The 23208-nt window shown below is 34.6% G+C and overlaps 1 long non-coding RNA gene across 1 annotated transcript in view; it reads right to left on the reverse strand.

The window, feature by feature from the left end:
- The window catches only part of LOC129406804 (uncharacterized), a 115625-nt gene that overhangs the window by 49426 nt on the left and 42991 nt on the right, over positions 1-23208 (reverse strand). The window lies entirely within an intron of this gene.

Below are 23208 nucleotides of genomic sequence, written 5' to 3' on the forward strand. Positions count from 1 at the left end.
TGGCTTGCCCTGTTCAGTCTGGCTTGAGAAAATATGAAAGATCTTGGGAAGGCCCAGAATCTGCCCCATCTTAGTGGGGATTGCTGTTAGGATTCTACTCGCCAGCACACTAGAAAAATCCTGTTCTCCCACTCACTTTCTAGAGTGGGGGTGCACCAAACACTATTCTTACCTTTAGTTGCTAGGTCATGCCCGCTTTAGGATGCCAGCTGTAAAAAACGAAAGCACGCCGATGGGAGGAACCCAATAAACCTAAACTACCTGAGGCTATGTTATCCTACAGAGCATCTAAGTAAAACTATCAGTGAGGGAAAAAAAAGGCATATAGACAATCCAGATTAGAAATATATGCACTTGTTGGATAAAAGGGGGCAGGCTGTTCTGATAAGCAATCTGCAAGAGAAGATCTGTTTCTAACATCAAAGGGGCCAGGACAAAAGCAAAAATTTTCTTTGGCCAGGATTTAGCTCAAAAGGCTACAGTTTGTGCCTTCCATCCTCAAGGCTCCAACTTTGATCCAAATCATCTCTGGGTGATCAAAAATCTCATGCTCAAAAATCTTTTGAGCACCACTGAGATAGCCCTGGTGGGTATTAACACCTCTGGGCTCGGGGATCATTTGAGGATCATCCCATTGAAACATTCCATCTGTATCTTCTGAGCCCCTGAGCATTGCTTGGGAGTTCCCAACATACCTTAAAAATGGATGTATAGAATATCCTGTCCCTTGCTTTTTCAATCTGTCCCTTTGTCTACCATATATGAACATACATGAAAAGAAGACACCTCAGTCCAGAGGTCCACATTCTATCAAAATCTTCCCTACACCTGCCACCCTTGGCCACTGTTTGGGATTCGAGGTAGAATTCTAGCAGCACAGTCACCTAGAAAAGACAGACCTAGAGAAGTGGCCATGTTTGATCCTATAAACAAGTTCAGAGTGATAGGCAAGGAAATAAGGTGGCCTTGGCACCTAGCCATGGAATTGTAAATGGGATGGAAGAAAGGTGCCAATGGGTATGTTCTTTTGCTCCTGATACTCCTTACCCTGCTGGAAGTGAAGCATCAAAAGAAAGATGCAAAGACTTTCCTCAAACACCTCAAACAAGAGCAAAATATCCTACACAGAATAGAAAGTACTGGAACACACACACACACACACACACACACACACACACCAGTAAAAGGTTATTCTCCAAGTGCAATAGAAAGAATTTTCCAAATGTATATGTAAATTGCTAGACGACTTCAAGTGAAAGATAAAGGTTAGGATGTGTTCTTTAGTTGAAAGAATATCAACAATAGTATTGCTTTTTAAAAGATACTGTAATGAAATGCTTATGAAAAAGGTCCATATTTTTAGGATTTTAATACAAAGGTTGTTATTGGCACTGTAGCACTGTAGCATTGTTCATCGATTTGCTCAAGTGGGCACCAGTAATGTCTCATTGTGAGACTTGTTGTTACTGTTTTTTGGCATATCAAATATGCCACGGGTCACTTGCCAAGCTCTGCTGTGCGGGCAGGATACTCTCGGTAGCTTGCCGGGCTCTCCGAGAGGGATGGAAGAATCGAACCCAGATTGGCCTCATGCAAGGCAAACGCCCTACCCGATGTGCTGTCACTCTATTGCATGTTCACATACTAAACAAATAAAATGGAAAGTCATGTGTCGCATATAGGCTATAGGGCTTAGGGCTCTGTGAGTCTCCTTCCACCTCCACTAAAATAGTCATTGCTACCAGACTGGGTGATTCAGCACTAGAGTCTGAGATCGTGAGTTTGCTTGAGTCCTGCAGAGCTGAGACCAGCATGGCCATCACGGCAGTTCTTGGGGCGTGCTAGAGTTGTACCTGGCTCTGCTAGTGCACCTGCAGCTTTACATCCCCTGGTGTTTGGGGGTCAGGCAGCACAAGCAACTGATGGGTGCTGATCCTTGTACCAATGCTTTGACTAGAGGAGGTACAATCTTGAGAAAAATGGAATCAAGATATTTCAGGATATAGGGACATTAGAGGTAGTGAGCATAGGGGTGGATGTGCATGTTCTTTGTACTGTAGGTCTGGTTATCACTTGAGACACCTTTGATATCATTCTTGTGACTATTTCCAAGAAAAAAAGTCAGTCTTACCACCCAAGTATCATGTTAGATAAAGGATATTTATTGACATGCAAAAAATCAGTATATTTTCCTCCCATAGAATCTTTCTTACAAAGCTACTGAAGTGACTGCACCAGCAAATTTTCTCTTTTACCAAGAAAATGGAAAATGTAGAATCTAGGAAGCAGTCGATTCACATAGGAGATAAAGATGAAGAGAAGCCAGGATAACAGCTGTGTGGCAGGCCTAAAAATGAAACAGTGCAGATTTGAATAAAACTATTTTTTAAAAGAAAAAAGATGGGGCTGATAGATTTTGACACGTTTAGTTGTTTAGAAAATAACTTAGTGATAAGTGTATCATAGAACTGATAAAGAATTGAAAATGTTCAAATATATTTATAGAATAGTACACCCATGGAAATAAAGGCTTTCAGTATTACCGGGGGAAAAACACTATTGCTCCAACTAAAACTTATTAGAATACAGACTCTAAAGAAGAAGTGAGTAAAGTTGCAGCATGTAGGAGAGCAAATTATCACTTATTATGACAAGAAATGCAGCTGACAATAATAAATTAGGTCTAATTGTGAGCATGAATAAATTTCCTTTTTGTAACTCATAGCTATGAATATGAAAAAAAAAGTTTTTTTAGTTTTTGAGTCACACCCGGCTGTGCTTAGGGCTTATTCCTGCCTTTATGATCAGGATCACGGCTGGAGATGTCTGGGGGGATTTATGCCATGCTAAAACCCAGGAGTCCGCAACACAAGCACCCTACAAGCTTTACTCTCTCTGGACTGTAAGAGAGAGTATAGCTTTGTGATCAAACATTGTGATCAAAGCCTGAATAACTCTGTCGAGTCTGAAGCTGAGTCGAGTTGATAGGTTGAAGGATACTCAGAGATAGGACAGACAGAACCTGGGGTTAAGGCCCCTGGTAGGGCAGAATTTGATGTAGAACCAGGCAACCTGGCTTGAAGTGAGCAAAGAGATGAACAAAGAAGTAAATTATTAGGGAAACTGGTTATTCAAGCTGGTTATTTTAATTTTAACCCTAAGGAGTAGGAGTGATAGCATATTTGATTTGCCTTGCACACGGCCCACCGAGTTCAATTTCCTCTCGGAGAGCCCAGCAAGCTACTGAGAATATCCTGCCCCCACGGCAGAGCCTGGCAAGCTACCAGTGGCGTATTCGATATGCCAAAGACAGTAACAACAAATCTCACAATGGAGACGTTACTGGTGCCCGCTCGAGCAAATCGTTGAACAACGGGATGACCACTACAGTGCATTAAATCAATCATACACAAATTTTTTTCTGAAAATCCCTGAAGATCCTGAAGACTCTTGGTGGGTTTCAGAGGGTAAATACTTTCATAACAATACTAAAAGGGTATTTTTCATTTTTTGTTTTGTTTTCTTTTGGTTTGGGGGCCACATCAGGTGTTACTTAGGGCTTACTCCTGGCTCTGTATTGAGGGATCACTCCTGGAAGTTCTCAGGGATTGAACCCAGGTTCCAGGGACTGAATCCCACTGGGTAAGTGCAAACTAAGCACCTATTTGCTGAACTATTGCTCCAGCTCCTGATATTTGTATTTTACACACCTTTCTTTTTTTTACAGTATCTAGTAGTGGATTTCTAGACATCACAAAAACTATGATAATGTCATTGTTCAAATAAAAGCATTTTTGTATTTCATTTAAGATATCTTTATATATAAGAATCTAACTCTAAATGTAACAGTAAAAATACTGTTAGCAGTATTTTTATTGTACCCTTACTAATTAGTTTTGGTTATATTTGCAAGATCTTAAGACTTCATTATTTTCATTAAAACTACTTTAATTCCTGATGCTTCCCTTGTACCCATGCATAAATAGACCAAAAATTGAAGAATGCTTTGTCTCACTTTAAAATTTTATTTAAATTTGGAAACTTTTGTAAATTTCTCACATTTCAACAAAAGCAGTTTTTATAGCTATTCTAATAAAGGTCACACGCAGTGATGCCCAAAGAGCAGAAAAATGACAAATGGTGGTGCTAGTGGGTTCTGGGGATCAACTCTAGAGTCTCACACAGGCTAGACAAGCTAGACAAGCTCTCACCTGGCATTATATGCCAGAGGTAAGATCTTTTATTATCGTTTTAAATAAACTTTGATAATATATTGTATTATATCTTACAATCAATCTTGGACTTTCAGAGATATGAGAAGAATTTCTTTTTAAATCTGTGCTATCCGTCAGTCTAAAGGTGCTGGAAATGGTGAAACTTGCACATCAGAGAGTATCTGACTCCTGGTAGAGAGGTATCTACTTCCAAGAATCTAACCAAACGAAGTAAGATATAAAAATAGGACAAACATATTATTTCATCAGATTTGAAATGTTAAAAATTCACCATACAGTGTCATAAAGACCATTATTTCTTAAGCATTTTCTAAGTGTAGACTCAGTTCCTCTTGTTTTCACCCTGTTTTACCAGTTGGTACCTACTCCCATGATGTGCCCCATCACTCCCATTTACAGACTTTCATCTCTGCCCCCATTGGAATATTCTGGGGATCATAGGGTACTAGTTGAGTAATGCTTTTATAGACAACCAATGTTTTGAATAGAAGCCAATGGAAATTTAGCATCATTTTGAGATCAATTATTTAGAGGTTAAAAGATGAGGAAATGAATGCTTGGCACTTGAGAAAAATTAATTTTAAATTAAAAACTTTTACAGAAAAGAAATTTAAATGTCACTGAGGCACATTATGGGTAAGTATTATTTTGCATTGAACGGCTACTCTATACATAGCTAAGGATTTAGCAAAGCTTGTGTAATGTTGACATTGCTGAATAGCTCTGGGTAAAAACTTAGCAACTGCAATTATGATACTCTGAGTTCCCAATGAGTAATTTGTTTAAGTTAAGGCATCTATAAACATGAAGGTTCACTTTATATTCCCATTGAAGAACTGTGTTTTTACAAGATTCAAAGATATAAATTACAAACACAAGAATTTTTACTTATAGGATAAGCACAACAACTTTTACTGATACTGATAACTGTTCAGTACATATATGATTATGCAGATATTTCAATTATGTTTTAATGTAAAAGGCATCTCACCATTCACACTGATTGTGCAAATGTGTTGGTGATTTAAAATCTTATTAATAGCTTAGCATGAATAATGGCTGGGTGTAAAACTACTACTTACTGTATTCATGTATTTAGATGGAGGAGGAGAGGAGACTTTATAGTTTGTCCAAGTTTTAGAGGTGTGAGCTTAACTAGGTGATCTTTTTACAGAACACCATTTTCACTTGAAAGAAAGATTTATGGAAAACTATGGTTATTCAGACTTGGTATGTGGCAATCATTCTATCAAAAATGAACTAAGTGAGCCTGTCACTTCAAGCAAAACACTGATATAAATGATAGTTACAGGTTCCAACTGAATTTTGGAAAACTTATATCCACAACCATGAGTTTGACAGCTTCCTAATACTTAAAGACGTCTGGTACATATAGTGGTGATAGTTACAAATGTGATATTTTGATACTGTATAATGAAATGTGTCAGCATTTGGGAGATCTATATAACTCAGTGAACTAATTTTTCCAAATGAATGCGTGATGTTATAAAATCACTCATGGGTAAAAGATCCATTCAAAATGTGAGAAAGACTAATGCATTTTATTGCAACAGAGTATAAAATGTTTTCAGATTACACAATGAAAATAATAAGAAACACGTGGCATAGTCAACTAAAAATGTCATTAAAAAAGGCTTTTCAGGCTGGAGCGATGGTACAGCAGGCAGGGCACTTGCCTTGCACATGGCAGACCCAGGTTCCAGTTCACGTATCCCGTATGGTTCCCCGAGCGTGCCAGGAGTTGAACCCTAAGTGCAGACTCGAGAATCAGCCCTGAGCACCACTGGGCGTGTCCCGTCCCCTAAAAGGCTCTTTCTCTTTAAATGGTAAATTTGTATTTGTTTCTGGTGAGGGACTATGCCCAGTAGTGCTTAGGCTTACTTCTGGCTTTGCACTCCGGGATCATTCCTGGTGGGCTGGGGGCAGGGTGGGGGCGGAGGAAAGAGGGGCGGGGCGCATATGTGGTGCTGGAAATCAAACTTGTGCCAGATGCATACAAGGCAAGCACCATATCCACTGTACTGTCTGTTACCCCCCAAAAGTAAAAGTTTTAAAGGAAAAGTCTTGGTATGATATTCAATAAGCTTTCTGAAATAATCATTAAAATACTCCATTTTAAAACTACATAACTCTGAGAGTCTATTTTCTACCTATGCACTAACTAAAGCAAAAAAAATCGCACCAAATAAAATGCAGAAGCACATATGAAAATCCTGCTATCTTGTTTAAAAATAAAACCTAAAGAAATTGCAAAAGTGTCATACAATGTTGCTCTTATTAGTCCATTGTAAGTAATTTTTATATAAGATGTATAATAATGTATAATGCATTTATTACTGTTATATTTAAAGAAAATTATATTTTAATTGGCCTTTACCTTTTTATTATAAGTAGCAACAGATAAACACACATAAATCAGTTTCAGGGATAATAAATAATGTCAAGAGAATAAACGAAGATGCCCAAGCAAAACAGTTTAAAAGATACTTGTCAAACTTTTAAACAAAAGAGAAAATCAGGATCTATTTACTTATTAAGAATGGCAAAGCAAGGAAATACAAATGAAAACAAATCCTTGGACTCCAATGAAAGAATGGAGGATACCAAGTTATTGTTGGGGGTGGGGGTTGGGATGGGGGTAGATAGGAAGGAACTTATGTCTGTAGTGGAGGGATATTTTCATTTTGGTGGTGAAAGTGGCATGGTAACACTGTGTTCCCTGGAAATTACAAACATTTATACCTGGTAAATGGACATCATCTCAATTTTTTTAAGAGCAGGTTTGTTTGAGACAGAGTAGAATGAAAGAAGACTCACAACAGACGATTACTGTATATAGTTTACAGAAGATCAAAAATTAGGCTAATGTTTGTGAAGCTTGAAGATAACAAGTCCTCAGATAGGAGGGCTGTTAACTGATAACTCAGATAAAATATTTGAGCATTGAGCCCAGAAAATGGCAAAATTTGATAATTTTGCACAGACTTGTTAACCACAACACATTGTCTCCTTAATAAGCAGGTGATTGCATTTTTCAAAGTACATGTCCTCATACCTGCTGAGCATTCACACCTCATTCTTTATAGAATGCTAAACAGTGCCCCTAGTGTAGTACCTGGACTGAGTTGTTGATGTAAGGGAAGAATAATAAGCATATTATCCCTTACAGAGAATTCCTTGTAAACCTGACAAAGAATTGCCAAATGTGCATTTCTAGTAACTTTTACTTGTCTATTCTTCATATTATGTGAAGCATCTTAAATTAGGCATGTATATTATGATATATTATTATGGTCAGTAGCATTCTTTTGAATCAAAAGATATCAGAGGTGAGGTGGAATAATGTCAGAAAACATTGATTATACTTTTATCTTTACTAAACATTTTCTTAAAACAAGTTTAAAACTTTATTCAGAGAATCCCTTGTTTATTCTGAAATCTTGTTATTTATCTTATGAACCTTCATTATTTCACCAGTTTTCTGTTAAGTTCAACATCAAGCACCTTAGTGTGAAACAGACAATAACAAACACGTAGACAGGAGTAACAAACAGTCTGCTTGGAATATTTCAGACATTCACGGTGGACAATTTCATGTGAGAAAATGGAAATAAAACAATAAATGAAGAGTAAATGCATCCCCTTCATTTCTAGGGACTACTGTCCCCATTAAAACCCAGTGTGGCTGCGTATGTACACACACATGAGTTATAAGCAAGAACCTTTTCATTAAAGGTGCTGTGTTTTTCATGCTGGTGGAGCACCTATCTATCTTTTTTCTGGCAGTGCTGTCTGCTTTTCGGTCAGCATCTGACTAAAGATCAATGAGAGAAAGCTTTTTGAAGGTGCTTTCAGGTCCTGCGGCAAGGGAGATGATCAGAAAGCTGCCATAAGCTTCAGACTCACTTGACAAATTAGGAACTATTTTGGTACTCTATAAACTGCTGTCACATCAGTTACAAACACTAATTAGAGATACAATACTTTGATAGTGAAAGTGACCAGTGCATTAAATACCACTTTTGCTTGCTGCAATTAGCTTATACATTGACTTACACTGTGCAGTGTACGACATCCAGAGATTAAAATGCATTAACCATCATTAAAAAATTTATAAGGTAAATATGAGCTAACTGCCAAATAGCTTTTTTTCCTCTTGCCCTTTGACCATACCAGTTTTTATCTTTCAATCCTTTCGCACATCATCTTTTTCAACTAGTTTTCATTTGTCTGGACTAAATGTCATGCCTTATGATAGCCAGCCAGCATCAATTAATCAAATTCTGCTTTCAAAGAACAAGATGTGTAAGGAATACTGCCTCTCGATTTTATAAAGCAATTAGCCATCAGGTCATTGTGGTATCCGGGTGTCCCAAACAGAATTTTACATTTTTTTCAGTGCATTTCTAATGATGGGATGTTATTGATGAACAAATATTTAAAAATGCATCATGTTGATTTTTGAGAAATGACTTTAATGTCTTTTCTAATGGCATTTCCATTTCAGTAGAAGGATAAGTCTGCATTTGAAAAATATCTAGCAATAACTGACAGAAGTGCTATGCTTTTAACACAAGAAAAGAGTCAGAAAAATGTCAGAATTTTGGTGCTGATTATCTCTCTAGAGCTAAAAAATGCTTATTTTTCTTTAGCTCTGTGTGTGTATTTATATGGGAGGATATTTTTGAAATCTTTTCAAAGATGAAAAAATGTGTGATATATAAACCTCTATTTTTTTTAAATGGCATATAAAATTTTATTTTAAAATACACACTGGCTTCCAAAATAAATTAATCCCTTTTGCCTCACCTTACCCAATTCAGCACCAATTTTATTCTCCAAAAGTTGGGCCCATCAATGATTAGAGGGAAAAAAAGTCTATATGAGAATAATTGTTAGAACCATTATGCAAATAGAGATGAACTTAAAAATTAAGATACAAACTGTCTTCCTAAAACCAAGAGCCAAATTAAAAGATTGAAAGTAAAATAAAAACTTACTGCATAGATAAAATATATAGAATTCAAATAATTAATTTCCATGCTTTTGGTATGGTAGTTATATATTATAAAGAAGAAGCTATGCCACCCATTCTCAATGCCTAGATAGAAATAAAGTATTACTTAATTTTATGAAAACAAGTTCTGGGATCCAAATCTCTGTTCTCTTCCCACTTAAGTTTATATCAGGAGGAAGCATATGGTGCAGGACAGACGAAGGCCTGCCAGTCACCTCTGCAGAGATGGTTTCAATGGCAACACAGGAAAATTCAGTCTAGAAAATGGATGCAATAATTCTCATCATTTCTCTACTTCAAAGGCGGCTGGAAGGATTAAAGAGCTAGTGCTCCAAATTCAAATTCACATTTTCCTCCAAACCTCAGCAGAATTCCTTGTCATCCCAACAGAGATGATCTGAGTGAGAAGTGCCATTAAGGAAATAGTAGCACACTCACAAGAGCTCCCGGGGGATTCAGAAGAGCTCTGGCAGAAGTTCCGGGCTAGATATAAACTCAGCTCAGTGCTCATAAAGCACGTTGAAATTCTCAAGTGATCCACACTACATGGGAACAAATCATCCTTAATTTAAGAAATAAACATGCTATATGCAGAACTAATAATGAAGAGGCTGGAATAAATATAAGAATATAATGATTATGATCGTTTATTCCTAAGTCTGGCTTAGTCTTCTGGTGACAGCTGGAAATATTAGAACAATTGTCTGCCCTCTGCTATACAATGCTGGCAATGTTCAAGGTCTCTTCTTGTGTCTCTTGCTGCTGATTGCATCTAAAACAATATGAGACTGAATAAGACAGACCAGTCTGCAGTGGCCCGTCCCTCTTTCAGCACCTAGGAAAACAAATTATTCACCAGTTTTAGCAATTAATAAATTGATGTGTGATTTCTAACTTGTGCACCTGTACGTGTGTGTGTGTGTGTGTTGTGTGTGCTGTTTTAGGTAAGTATTAAAGGGCCAGATTATGTGCACTCCACCAGTATTCAATGTCAGAGCTCAAATTATTTATGCCTTTAAAAGTAGTGAAATTCACAAGGGGAGAAGTTTTTCAATCAACTTTTGACAATTTTACCATCAGTTATGTTTTAGAAAAATGTTACTTCTTTTAATAATAAATAATAAAATAATAAAATTTTCTACTTTAGTAAATAATTCTGCAATTATCTATTCATCATGCTAATATCAGAAATATCAAGGGTTTTGTAGAACAAAGTTAGCTCTACCTATAAGCTGAACTCATATATTCATTCTTATATCACTTGCTTAAGGTCACTTATTTCTTGGTAAATTAGAAAAATGTTGAAATGTATAAAGTATGTGACTATAAAATAATAGTTGTGAGCTCTTGTTCACAGTTAGATATAGCCCAATTATAGCAATTATATGAATGTTAATGTTTACATTATAATGTTCATATAAACAATGTTCACAAATAAAATATAAATGTAAAACATCCATCAAATAGGTAACTTTTAGTGAATAAATCATATATATATACATATATATATATATATATACACACACACTTCATTAAGTTTGAGTGTCTAGGGTAATTTACTGAACTTGCTTTATATTGTTTTCTCCAGAATTCAATGTTAGGTAAGGAGACTTAGAAAACTGAAAATAAATAAACAAAATAATCAAACTTATTCACCCTTTCTGAGTACAAATTTAAATTTCAAAAGCTATCAGCCTATCTTCAATATTCCTCTGTGTCATATGTTTGAAAAGTACTGAATAGGCCATCAGGGAAATATTTCAGTGCCATGGAAGTGGCTAAGTACCCATATAACTCTAGGGATATTAACTTCTTTGACTACAGTTTCCATTTCTTCAAATGAAGGGTTGGAATTATGACCATGACTTGAGACTGCCAATTCTACAATTCTATTATTACAATTCAATATCTTACTATCTTACTTGGAATTATATTCTATAATGAAGGATAATTTGTATGTGTGTGTCTGAGAGGAGCTCTCTCTGAGATAGTCCTGGATGGTATTCAATCCTAACCATACTCAGCAGAGTGTCACAGTACAGTTTTCTTGCCCTATTTCAACAATGAACCAACCAATAACAAACACATACAGACACACAACAGTCAGGCATGCCTTATTACACAGAAAAGTAGAAATAATACATTAATAACTTAGGAAAATGGATAGAAGACACACAATTCACATACATTTTTAATGAATTATTCCATTTGTTCTAGGAAGTAGACATTTAAGACATATTTGGAATTATCTTTGTTATTTTCTATGCATATAGAAAAAGACCATTATAACCAAATGTATTGTATTAAAACACATTTTATTAAAGTTTCATGATTTAAAATAGAATAGAGTTCATAGGCTTACAATATTACTCCATTACCCTACTATCAGTGTCAGTACCTCTCCACCTTTGTTTCAAGCCCCCTTTTCTTAGAACTCTCTCCTCAACCCATCTCAGTTTCCTAGACCCTTACTTAGCAGATTTAGTTCTCTTGGTAGGATTTCAAGGGTTATTTTTATGTATTTCCCCAATACCTTTGCTGTGATTATTTACACATCACATATAAGTGAGTTCATCTGGTATTTGGCCTTCTTAAATGACACTTCTCTTAAATGACACCCTTCAGTTTCACGCAATTTTCAGTGAAATGCAAAGTTTAATCTCGTCTTATAATTGAACAGTATTTCATTGGGGAAAGCAGTCTTAAAAAAGCTAAGGGAATTAAATATTTTATTATGTGAATACTATATTTTTATTAAGGTAACACCACACTATAGGATTACATGTTTTATGTGTGCATCATTAAAAATCAACATGTGTATATAGTACATTAACATGTATATAATATAGCATATATATAGTAAGTTCGCCACTAAACATTCATGTTTATCACCATACTTTGTCCTTCCCACCCTTTATACTTCCCTCTTAATTGATTTTTTTTTCTTTTGGGTCAAACCCGGCGATGCACAGGGGTTACTCCTGGCTCTGCACTCAGGAATTACTACTGGCGGTGCTCAGGGGACCATATGGGATGTTGGGATTTGAATCCGGGTCGGCTGCATACAAGGCAAATGCCCTACCCACTGTGCTATCACTCCAGTCCCTCTTTTTTTGTTGTTTTGTTTTTTTTGCTCCAGTCCCTCTTAATTAATCTTAAGGTCTAAAGATTTACTTTCATTTTATTCTGTTCGTCTGTTTTTTTTATATATACTGCATGAATGAAATCATACAATGTTTTTCATTCTCCATATGGCTTATTTTAATAAAGTAGATCCATCTATATCAGTATTATTGCAAATGGCAAATTTAATAATAATTTTCATAGTTGAATATTATTCCATTTTGTATACTGACCAAATTGTCATTATTTGTAATTCAAATGGACATTTTCAGTTTTTGGCTGTTGTAAGTAATGTTGCAATGAACATCATGGGATGTGCATTTATCACCTGGAATAAATGTTAGCTGTTTAGGATAAAAATCTAGATGTGGTATAACTAGATATGAAATGTCAGTTTTAGTTTATATTATTTTTCTTTCAGGAATCTTTATACTACTTTCCAAACTGAATGCACTAATTTATATTCCTCCCAACAGTGTATGTGGATTCCTTCTTCTTTGCATATTTTTTCACACTTGTTTCTTGATTTTTGGAAAATAGCCATTTTCACAGGTGTGAAGAGATGTCAGATTCCTTTGATCTGAATTTGTCTAATAATGAGGCATTATACTCATCTTATGTGCCTATTGGTCACCTAAATGATTATGTGAATAAAATTGCTAATTACATATTCTACTCATTTTAAAGTCTTTAGGTACTAAATTTTAAGAACATTTGGTACATTAGCTATTGTATATTTCCTATTTTGTAAGAGATATCATTTTTATTTTGACACAAGCTTTTTTTTGCATAAAATCTTTCTGTATTGGTGAAGCTCCATTTAAAAAAAACTTTCATTTTCCTTACTTTTAGATTCATCTCACATATATGCCTTGAAGCCTACTGTCAAGTAATGTAAAGTAATGCATTACCTATGTTTACTTCTATGTGTTTTAGGTTTACATTCAAGTTTTTAGTTTTTACATATGGTATTAGTTTTATTCTTTATAACGTGTCTGTAAGTTTCCCCCAACATTACTTATTAAAGGGATTTCCCTTGTTCAGTTGTAATTTCTTGATTCCTTTTCATAAATTAGTTTTCCATATATGTGTGTTCTCATAGACTTTCAATTATTTCATTGACATCTATTTCATTGATATCTATGATATCTTTCATTCTATAATCAAGATTATGAATTAGTATAACTTTATAATATAATATGAGTCAGGAGTGTGTGATCATTTCATTTGTTTTAGAAGGTTTTACCATAAAAATATACAGAATTAGAGCCAGAGAAATAGTACAGCAGATAGGGTGCTTGCCTTGCATGCAACCAACTCAATTGATCCCTCATACTGCAGATGGCCCCTAAGCTCTGATAGGAGTGATAATTGAACACCGCTGGGTGTGGCCCAAACAGGCAAAAATAATATTTAGAACCTCATGTTTTTGTGTTTATTGTTATTATAACATTTGGTCCATTTTGTTGATGTGATGTATCACAATTATTAATTTCTTCAAGTTCAAACTAATCTTGCATCCTGAAATAAATACTTCATTACAGTGTATGGTTGTTCATGTACTACTAAAATCTGGAAGGCGAAGTGGTTCATTCAATGCAATTGCTGTGTTAGGTGTTTTTATATTTTTTCTCTGAGAGATTTTTAAATTGGAATATTATTGACTTACAAAAGTTAGAATATTTCTATACTCTAGGGGAAAACAGCATTACATCAAGCTCCCATCAAAGTGCCAATATTCAATAACCACAGTCCATTGAACTAGTTCGGCTCACTGATCTCCTATACCTGTAAACCTCAGTTCTGTGGTCAGGCTATAAGGATTTGTTTTTGTAACATTGTCTATCTCGGCTTGTTTGCTTTTATGCCACATGTAAGTGAGGTCATATGATATTTGGTCTTTTTTTTCTGATGGATTTCTCTTGGTGTAACATCTATTTCAACTACATTGTAGCAAAAGGAAAGATTTTATCTTTTCATATAGGTGAGTAATATTCCATTGTGTATGCACACCTCTTCCTTCTCCGTTCATCATCCCTTGAATATTTAGGCTGTTTCCAGGTCTTAGCTATTATAAATAGTGATGCGATGAACATTTGCATTCATATATTCTTTAAAATTAGTGTTTTTTGGATACTACAAGTATAAATAGTACATTATATGGTGATTTTAGTTCAAACTTTTTGAAAAGTCTCCATACAATATTCCATAAAGATTGAACCGATTTACATTTCCACCAACAGTGAATGATGCATCCTTTTCCTACACATTCCAGCACTATTCTTTCTTGGTATAGGTCATTCACTTCATTCACGTCATCTTGGTATAGGTCATTCTAACTGGGGCTCAGTGACAGCTCCCTGTCATTTTGATATTCCTTTTACTATCAATAATGTGATAGTAATGTGATAGTAATAGTGATGATGAAAATTCTTTCACATCCTGTCGGTCATTTAAGTTTCTTCTTTCAGATGTGTCTGTTCAGCTGTTCTTCCCAGTTTCGATGTTTTGTTTTGCATTGCGGGGCTGGGTGGAGTGGTCTCTCAAGGCTCCCAGAGACCATTCCAGCTGGTCTGGTATTTCACTGTGAGAACCAAACAACGCAGCACTGCTCAGACCCCGTAGTGTCAGGAACCAACAGGATTACACAGGTGGTATGCAGGAGCGTCCAGGACTACATTCAGTCATCTGAGGGGACCTTTTGGGTTATACCTGGCATTGTGCAGAAGGCCTTGTGGTGTTGGGGATCAAGCTCAGGCAGGATGAGTGCAAGGCATGTATCATAACTATTTCCTTGGCTACTGTTGTTGTTGAGATTTGTGAATGCTTTATCTATCTTGGGTATTAATATTTTTTGAATGGACAATGTGTGAAAATTATACACTATGATGCCTTGAGAAAAAAACAAAATGAGGCATTGCATTCCCTGTACTTAAACTACACTACAAAGCTATGGTAATAAAAGTGAGTACTTACTTCAACTTAGACACTCAAATGGAATAGAATTTTGTCTCAAAATGGGAAAGGATATTTATGCAGTACCCATCCGATAAAGGGTTGATAACAAGGATATAAAATGCACTGGTTGAACTCCACAAGAAGAAAACTGCCAACCCGATCAAAAAATGGGCTGATGAATTGAACAGAAACTTTTCCAAAGAAGAAATCCGAATGGCTAAGAGGCACATGAGAAAGTGTTCAACATCACTAATCATCAGGGAGATGCAGATCAAAACAACAATGAGATATCATCTCACACCACAGAGACTGGCCCACATCCCCAAAAACAAAAGCAACCGGTGTTGGCATGGATGTGGGGAGAAAGGGACTCTCCTTCATTGCTGGTGGGAATGCCGACTGGTTCAGCCCTTTTGGAAAACAATATGGACGATTCTCAAAAAGTTAGAAATTGAGCTCCCATTTGACCCAGCAATACCACTCCTGGGAATATATCCCGAGAGGCAATAAGGTATAGTAGAGATGACATCTGCATTTCCATGTTCATTGCCGCTCTGTTCACAATAGCCACAATATGGAAAAAACCAGAGTGCCCGAAAACAGATGATTGGCTAAAGAAACTCTGGTATATTTACACAATGGAATACTATGTAGCTGTCAGAAAACATGAAGTCATGAAATTTGCATATAAGTGGATCAACATGGAAAGTATCATGCTGAGTGAAATGAGTCAGAAAGAAAGAGACAGACATAGAAAGATCGCACTCATATGTGGAATATAAAGTAGCTGAAAGGTACAAGCTTACAATGTTGTGATTCCTGGCAGACATTTCACTAGACTTAGTAACTAAAATACAGAAATCCAAAACTATGCTGCTGCTAGTGCGGCCTCCGAACCTCATATCTCTTCATTCTCAGCAATGGAAAACAAATTACCAAATGCTTTCTTTTCAGCAGATCGACTTTAGGGGGGAGAAACTCCAAATGCGGAGTGGGGGGCTGGGGAGGTGGGGGGAAGGGAAGAGGTATATTATGATTCTTGGTGGTGGAATATGTGCATTGGTGAAGGGACGGGTGTTTGAGCATTGTATAACTGAGACTTAAACCTGAAAGCTTTGTAACTTTCCACATGGTGAACTAATAAAATTTAAAAAAAAAATAAATAAATCCGGAGATATCTGACATTTAATTTACAAGAAAGCCAAATGCATAACATGGAGAATAAAATTCTCTGTAACAAATAGTATTGAAAATAGTGGATAGCTACATGTCAAAGAATAAAATGAAACCATTTTTTCATATTGTAGATAGTTAACACAAAATTATTAAAATCTTAGACATCAGACCCAAAGTAATATGTACATTAAAGAAAACATAAGTAAAATGATATCTTTCATTATTATATAAGAAAAACAATTTAAAAATAATAAAATGGGAATAGAGCAAATAATAAAGCTTCTGTGAAAAAAACTGTATCACTGTATCACTGTCATCTTGTTGTTTGTCAATTTACTTGAGCCGGCACCAGTAACATCTCTATTACACTCAGTTCTGAGATTTTAGCAGCCTCTCTTTACTCTTCTTTCCCAACAATTGGACGATCACAGATATATTTTTGCTAAGTAAATCCAGAAATTTTCACTCTCATTTCATAACTTAGTATTTATGTGCGTGTATAACAAGGCTTATACAAATTTATATCAATAGAAAGTTGCTAAAACAATTACTTCTTGAACCATTATTTAATTTAATAATAAGACTTAGCACTGAGGTATAACTAAGCATTAGAGAATTTGCTCTGCAAGTGCGAGATTCAGAATTTGTTCCCTTGGATCAAGGAAGAGGAGAGGAAGAAGGAAGAGAATGGGGAAGAGCGGGGAGGAAGAAGATAAAGTAGAAAAGATAGAAGAGGAGAAAAAAAAATTTGTACTTGATGATTAAATATGCTATTCCACATGAGAGAGTTCATTGATAATAACAAGCCAAGTATTTATCCTAGAATTGGTGGACATATTTTTGCATTGAAAAGGTATACCTGTAAGTATTATCTATTAAAAGTAGAGAAAAAATGTTGTTTCTCCTTTAGCTGTGATGATAGAAGTGTAGCACACCAGATTGATTTAACCATATTTTAAATATCAAAACCAGAAAATCTAAGTGACTATCAGAAATTTTCATTCATTTATCCCTGCCTAATAAAAATATTTTAAACTATTAGTTTAATACTAACTTCTCAGTATACTAGTGTTAAAAATTTCAGATAAATAGCTAATATAAATGTAAAAAGAAATGATATAAGGAGCATTTACTCGATACAAATCTTGTTAATTATCAGAACTCTTAAAACAAAAAAGGGTAAGTAATATAAATAAAGCATAAAAATAGTAATGAATAAAGCAATAATTTCTAAATGGTGTTAGGATCCAAGAAGTAAACCTAAGATGATTATTATCTAAAAAGTAAGTAAAGTATTCTATTCTTCAGTAAAATTTAACACAAAAATATGCACAATTATTAAGAAAATATTAGCATTTGATTTTTAAATTTATGAAAAAATAGAGTGAATCCCACAAACATAACTAAAGACTAAAAATAATGTTACTAAATATAAAATTTTGTTACAGAAAGTGAAAATTTTTTTTAATTAACAAATTTGTCTAAGTCTAGATAAAATCCTAATGTCCTATATGAAATACAATAAAAAATGATTTCACATTTTCTTTTGAAAATGTTAATCTTATTTCAAAATTTTTGAAATGTTTGAGATTAACCAGATAACAATAAATACAGGATGGAAAACAGGTGCATAGCTTCTAAGAGTTGAAACTTTTGATAATGACAAGGAAAAACCATTTGGTAAAATAGAGCAAGTAATCTTAAAATTGAAATCTAGCAGATAAGGTAAGTTAAAATTGCAGCAAGGGAATATTTTATTACTAATGAATGAAAATGGAAGGTACATTCAGAACATGATTTAGTACTATGAGTAATTATTAAAATTAAGTTCATATACAAATATAGAAATACTTAAAGATGTTAGAGCTAAACAAATTCCAAACAGCAATTTTAAAAGTTTTTTTAAAAAATGAACTTGAAGAGCAAGGGTAGTACTTCAAGTTTTCCCCATCATCCCAAATAAAATTTGATAACATAAGAGGAAGGGTAAAATCAAGAAAAAAGAATGACTGCTATGCTTTCACAAAATTACAATTCCCAGTTTTCACGAAGAATTAAACCAAAACCACACAAGCTGATAACAATTTGAATATATCTAACATATAATTAATAACAACTTACAGTTCAATGATGGGTTGGAGCGATAGCACAGTGGGTAGGGCATTCGCCTTACATGCGGCCAACCCTGGTTCGATTCCTCCACCCTTATCAGAGAGCCCAGCAAGCTACCAAGGGTATCCCACCCACACGGCGAGCCTGGCAAGCTCCCCATGGCATATTTGTTATGTCAAAAACAGTAACAACAAATCTCACAATGGTGCCCACTCAAGCAAATCAATGAGCATCGGGGATGACAGTGACAGTGTATTTCAATGATGTATTTCTTTATTACCATTGTGAAGATTAATTTGCATTCTTTTTGTTGTACTTAAATAGTTACACCTTAGTTTTAATTAAAAAAATAAATTTAAGTACATATTGATCTTTTAAGACACTATGTATTTCAGGAGTACAACCTTACACCTCTTCAAACTACATGTTATCACACAAACCCTCCATCAAAGTACCAGAGTCCTTCCCCAATAGTCCACTGGGACTCTGCCCATTACAAAACCCCTCTTTGCTTCCTTGTTAGCAACCTCAGGTTTGCAGTCTGAGCCCAAGAGCTTATTTCTCTTGTTCCCTTGCTTACCTTCTGTATATTTCACATACAATGTTTAGCCAACTTTTTCCCATAATTTTCACTTTCATTTCAATTTTCCCAGTCATTGCATTTTAAAAACTGTATTACATGTCAATGGCATGTAGTTAGAAATATGCTTAGACAAATGTCATCTGTCAGCCTCACTATTTCAATTGTTAATTTTATTTATAGTAATATTACTTCTGATATTAAGAAAGAGACTTATCATGTGCAGTAGTTTTATTTATAATTTCCCCAATCTCCGGTGTTTCTTCTCATGTCATATTTTTATATTATTATTATTATTTTTTAATCACCATGGGGTACCGTTACAGACTTATAAACTTTCGTGCTTGCATTTCAGTCATACAATTGTGCCATATTTTTAGATGAATAATTTTTTATCCATTTCCCATTTTAAGTAATGGAATTTCTGTATTCTACTTCTATTTTTTCAGTCAACAATCAAATTTTAACATATATATATTTATACATATATATATATATACATTGAAGATAAAGTTAATCATCTACCACTCTCCCTCTTATAGAAGTCTCATTCACTCCTATCTTCCATGGCATTATTGTCTACAATTTATATATAATCTTTTTTCTGTGGTGTGAGGACTGTTTATACCAAACACACCACTTCTGTGTTCTGTGTTTCAGGGTCTCTCTCAGCAGAGTTAAGAAGACCATGTAGTGTTGTGGGCTAAACCCAGGCCTCCCAAGTGTAGAGGATAATAACCAAATTAGTTATTGTTGCTACTATGATTACCTTTTGTTTACTGACTACTTAGATTTACCGATGTTCTTTAAGTCAGTTCTTAGTATTCCATCACATCATGCCTTTCTCCTGGGTTCAACATTTTCCTTCCTCCTCCCCTTCCTTCTTACCTAGACCAGTTTATTTTTCATCTAATTTTGTTTTATAACTCTTCAACTATCCATAATATGTTTTGATTTATGTTGTAAGATGTTTTACAGATTGCATAATAGTTACAAAACAGACAACCCAAAACTCTGTGAACTTTGTGTTGTGTCTAAGACACAGCTGCATAGAAAGATTTTTAAATTTACATAATGAAAATAATATAAAATATGTAAAATTTAATTATATAGTGATTTAACTATATTATATAAAAGTATATATAATATACTTTTATTATACTATAATGTTTTAATATAAAATATATTTTATATATTTATATATTACATGTATAAACGTATATATTCAGTATATTCCACTGGGCCACTGCCATAATCATATATCAATGATTTTTAAAAATTTTTTCAAAATTTTATTTCTCCGGGCTTATAATATAATATAGGGGGTAGGGCAATAACCTTAAATGTGATGTACCCCTGTATGAAACTTGGCACCACATATGGTAACCCAGGAAACCACTAGGGGTTACTCCAGAGTAATATATGTAGGAATAGCCCCTGAGTAAAATAATGTGTACCCTCATCCCCCAAGGTAATGTGTATTCCATTATCCAACATAATTTCAATATAATGCTCACATTTTTTATTACCTCATGACAATAGCATTTCTGGCTTTTCTGTTCTCTTCGATTAACAGGTGCACAGTCCATTTGGAGACCAGTGTCACATTATATTAACTATTATTATTAATAATTTTTACATCCTTTGTAATTATCTGAAAAATATTCTAAAATCCTGCTAAAAGCTCCTGTTAATAGCACTTTATAAAATAGTTTCCCTAAATTGTCAAAACAGTTTCCCTACAATGTCAAAATAGCTTCCTAAAACAAAATAATCTTCTTAAAATGTCCTTTTGAATTCATTTTTGAAGTTTAGATTTAGGGCTTAGTCAATAGTTGGATTATTTTGCAATATTTTTCACTTATTTTTCTGCTATGATAAATTTTGTGTTTGAGGTTGGAGATCTATTTTTAATTACTAGATCTTTGCAATTAATTTACATTATTCTGATTTCTGTCAAAAGTATTTTTTATTTGGTGCTATTCATTTTATTATGATATCTATATATACATCATTACTTTATTATTACCTTGAAAATGGTACATTTTTGCTTAAAATGTATTTTTTTTATCAATTTGAGAACATTTTTGAGCTAATTATTTACTTTCACTAACACAAGTTGAAAGCACTGTGTGCTTCTATCTCGTTATCTTTCTGTGCTACATGCATTAGGCTCTTCCCATCCTCCAATATTTCTTCTGGTTCACTTACTTTCTCACTCGGGAGATGTTTAATTTGCTTTCTAAATTGTCCATTAAGTTTAGATTCAATAACTATGTTTTTCTATTTTCGGAATTTGTGTTTTGTACCTTTACAAAACTGCATTTGTTTGCAGTCTCCTATCTTGCCCGGTTCTTCAGAACATTTTGCACTTTTTCATTTTATTTACTTTTCACCTTATTCATTTTAAATGAACTTATTCCATAATCACTTTCGCAGATAAAAATCCCATCTTCTAAAGTTTATTTAAGCAGTAGCAAATTCTCTTGTTTTCTGAAAATCACATTATGGTGATTTAATGGATTGTTTAATCTCATGTGTTGTCGTTTTTTAGAGGCAATGCTTCCCGAGCATCATTCAGGAGTTCCCAGGGCCCAGTTCCCTCTAGCAGGGCTAGATAATTCAATGATAGAACCTGGTAATGCTGAGCTGCCCACATACAATGGTGCTGTGGATCTCCAGGGCCACAATTGTTGGTCTTCAGGACTATACCCAAAGTTTCTTGTGGTATCCATCTGGTTTCAGATCTGAAGTTCATTAAACATTCTTAACTTCTGAGCTATATCTTATTTGTAATTTTTTAATATTATTTTATCTTCTCCAAAGCATACTGTCAACATGAGAATCCCATGAATTTTTGTTTTTGAGTTATCTCTCCAGAGAATTCTGCATCTGTTCCCAACTGATTACAGAGATGCATCAATGAAGAGACCAATCTCTAAGTTAATTTCTCAGTATTGAGTTTATGTAAAAAGATGGACACCAATCACTCAAAGACACAGCCCTGAGTTCTTATAGGAAACATTTTATACCACCCAGAATCTAGACCACGGCTAGTTTAGCTTAGCTTCTCCATAGCCAGCACTGTCGTGAAACTGGATAACAATACTGCCTCTCTATATCATCATCATCATCACAGTCATTTTATGTGTCTGTGTCTACTGCTCCATGTCTCAGACTTGTCACTCTTGGACATGAGACTTTTTATTTATGCATCTAGCTATATCTAACTCTAAATTTAAGAACTGGGATGTTTAGAAAGCTAATACAGCAGCTATTGAAATCTGAGATAAGAATTAATTAAAGGTGTGGATAAAGGGCATTCATAGTAACTATGATTAATAAAAATGGAAAATTGTACCTTGTCAGTCAAATAAAGACAATTAAACACATTTATTCATTTTTAAAAAATATTAAGACTGGGAAAAATATAGGAGTGGAAAGAAGTTTAAAATGAAAGCTACCTGGAACCTATATATAATGAAAAATATGTGACTATGTATATAGAATGCATAAAATATGGGTACACTTATAATCACTTCAATATGTTTACTTTCCATGCTGTATATGTGAGATCATATCTAGAGATCAGTCCTGGCACCACATGGGATGGATATGGCTCATGGGTGGGCTGAACACTGAACTGTGGGCAGTGTCCCCCTATTAAAAATAAACATATTTATATGTACTATCTCTCTGACCCATATAAATATATTTATACGTTTCTCTCTGGCTAGAGAGATACTACATATTATGCACTTGCTTTGCAAGTGACCAAACCAGGTTTGATTCCCAGTACCACATACAGTCCCTCCAAGGCCCACCAGGAGTAATTCCTGACTACAGCATTAAGTAGTAAGCCCCAAGCACCACTGGGCATGGGCCCAAAACAAAGATAGGCACTAAGTTGTATGTACATGTAGAAACATGTATACATGCATTATTTATTAAAAAAACTGTTTCTAATATTTATACTAGCATCATAT

The sequence above is a fragment of the Sorex araneus genome, chromosome 8 (genome assembly GCF_027595985.1).
Source record: "Sorex araneus isolate mSorAra2 chromosome 8, mSorAra2.pri, whole genome shotgun sequence".
NCBI lineage: Eukaryota > Metazoa > Chordata > Mammalia > Eulipotyphla > Soricidae > Sorex > Sorex araneus.